Here is a 3041-nt window from a genome sequence, read left to right as displayed (position 1 = left end):
ACCGCAACCTCCGCCTCCCGGGTTCAGGCAATTCTCCTGCCTCAACCTCCTGAGTAGCTGGGATTACAGGCATGCGCCACCATGCCCAGATAATGTTTTGTGTTTTTAGTAAAGACGGGGTTTCACCATGTTGACCAGAATGGTCTCGATCTCTTGACCTCGTGATCCACCCGCCTCAGCCTCCCAAAGTGCTGGGATTACAGGCTTGAGCCACCGCGCCTGGCTGGACTACAATTTTTGTATTTTTAGTAAAGACGGGGTTTCACTGTTAGCTAGGATGGTCTCGATCTCCTGACCTTGTGATCTGCCTGCCTTGGCCTCCCAAAGTGCTGGGATTACAGGTGTGAGCCATCGTGCCCGGCCTTACTTATTTTTAAGATGGAGTCTCTCTCTCTTGCCCAGGCTGGAGGAGTACAGTGGCATCTCGGCTCACTGCAACCTCAGCCTTTTGGGTTCAAGTGATTCTTATGTCTCAGCCTCCAGAGTAGCTGGGATTACAGGTATGTACCACTATGCCCCGCTAATTTTTGTTTTTGTAGAGATGAGGTTTCACTATGTTGGCCAGGTTGGTCTTGAAGTCCTGACCTCAAGTGATCTACCCACCTAGGCCTCCCAAAGTCTTGGGATCACAGGCATGAGCCACTGTGCCTCGCCAAAATGCTACAATTTTACTTTTTTTTTTACTTATTTATTTTTTACTTTTATTTTTTTTAGACAGAGTCTCACTCTGTAGCTCAGGCTGGAGTGCAGTGGCCCAATCTCAGCTCACTGCAAACTCAGCCTCCTGGGTTCAAGCGATTCTTCTGCCTAAGCTTCCCGAGTAGCTGGGACTACAGCTGCCCGTCGCCACGCCCGGTTAATTTTTGTATTTTTAGTAGATACAGGTTTTCACCATATTGGCCAGGCTGGTCTTGAACTCCTGACCTTGTGATCCGCCTGCCTCGTCCTCTCAAAGTGCTGGGATTACAGGTGTGAGCCACCATGCCGGGCCAGTTCACTTTCTATTCACAGAGCTTTTCGAACCTTAATTGGCTAAGTTTCAGGGTTCAATAAATTGAACAAACGTAAAAAATTATTATACTTTCATTTTTGTTATCAAACATAAATGTGTTTTCGTAAAAACATTAGAAAATCTATTAAGAGGCTGGGCGTGGTGGCTCATGTCTGTAATCCTAGCATTTTGGGAGGCCGAGGTGGGTGGATCATCTGAGGTCAGGAGTTTGACAACAGCCTGGCCAATGTGGTGAAACACTGTCTCTACTAACAATACAAAAAAAATTTGCCGGGTGTTGTGGCAGGCATCTGTAATCCCAGCTACTCAGGAGACTGAGGTAGAAAAATGGCTTGAACCTGAGGGGCGGATGGATGTTGGAGTGATGAGATCATGCCATTGCACTCCAGCCTGGGCAACAAGAGTGAAACTCCGTCTCAAAAAAAAAAACAAATGTCCCCAATTCAATGCCAAGCATTTCTGTCACTGACAAAGACAAGATAAAAATGACAAATGAATAATGAAGAGTATCATGTCAAAATTAATTTGACAGGCAAGGAACAAATCTACTTAAGCAATTTTTATACTTAAAATGTAGATATTTTGTATCAACAGATTTTAAAGTTTTTTAGAAGTAGGGGTTCATAAAGTTCAAATTTCCATACAACATCAATATCCATGATTTTAAGGGGCTTCTACCTATTAAAATGGGAGATTTAAACTATTTTAAAAGTTAATAAAAACAGCACCCAACTTCAAAGATTTATGTTGAATGCTTGGGTGGGGATTTCTCATCTAAGTATATGGTAAATAGATCCTAAATAACATATTATAGAACCAATCAAGCAAAATGTTTCTTTTTTTTTTTGTTAATGTTTTTCTTTCTCAATGCTGCTCCTTCTGTAGCAAAATATATTTCTAAGGGAAACAAACTTTTATTTTGGGATATCAACTATTTATATATTGAAATCAGTATCTTTTTTGTGTGTGTCCTGCCTCTTGGGCCACAGATAACTTCAGTGGCTGGGGTCTAGAAATTATACAACATGGGTAACAGGGTCAGGGTTAAGGCACTAAAAAGCTAAGCAGTGCTTGATAGTATGTTTTTGGTTACTTTTCAGTCAGGCACTCTCAGGCTAACACTTTCTTTCATTTAATCAGGGAGATTAAAGATGCCTACTCCTTTTCCATTCTAGCACCTATTATCTTCAAGGGGGGTAGTGATGTGGGTGGGAAGGAAAAGAGCATTTTCCCATGCTTTTGTACTTAAGAAAACAACCTTTTAAGATTGTCACTATCAATGACGGGGAAATATATTAAGGTTCAAAGGCTCCCTTCTAAAATACCCCATACACTCCTTTTCTACTTCCCAATTGGACAGGCAATGCTGTACCCAGATATTGACCAGTTGGGGCACACAAATGTTGTATTACAAAGGAGAAAAAAAGAAATAAAACTAGCATGTGAATTTCATCAAGCAAAGACACCTTGGTTAAAAAGCAAAACCTGTGGGGTGGAGAGGAAGGAAAAAAGGAAAATGTTAAGAAAAAGGACGGGAAGGCCGGGCGCGGTGGCTCAAGCCTGTAATCCCAGCACTTTGGGAGGCCGAGGCTGGTGGATCACGAGGTCAAGAGATCGAGACCATCCTGGTCAACACGGTGAAACCCCGTCTCTACTAAAACTACAAAAAATTAGCTGGGCATGGTGGCGCGTGCCTGTAATCCTAGCTACTCAGGAGGCTGAGGCAGGAGAATTGCCTGAACCCAGGAGGCGGAGGTTGCGGTGAGCCGAGATCGTGCCATTGCACTCCAGCCTGGGTAACAAGAGCGAAACTCCATCCCAAAAAAAAAAAAAAAAAGGACGGGAATGCTGTTTATCATCAGCCTTTTCACAGAAAACTTCGGTAAGGGGGTTTCCAGGGAGGACAGTGAGATATTCTCAGCAGCAGTGTTTAGCAAAAAAAGAAATTTGAGGTCTTTGGACAAGCTAGCTAAAAGAAACTGGCTTGGAGCTGCCCAGATAGTACAGTTAGAAAGTGTATAGATAAAAA

The sequence above is a fragment of the Cebus imitator genome, unplaced genomic scaffold (assembly GCF_001604975.1).
Source record: "Cebus imitator isolate Cc_AM_T3 unplaced genomic scaffold, Cebus_imitator-1.0 Scaffold42, whole genome shotgun sequence".
NCBI classification, from domain to species: domain Eukaryota; kingdom Metazoa; phylum Chordata; class Mammalia; order Primates; family Cebidae; genus Cebus; species Cebus imitator.
The sequence above is the reverse complement of the archived record's forward strand: the minus strand, read 5'-3'. Positions refer to the sequence as shown.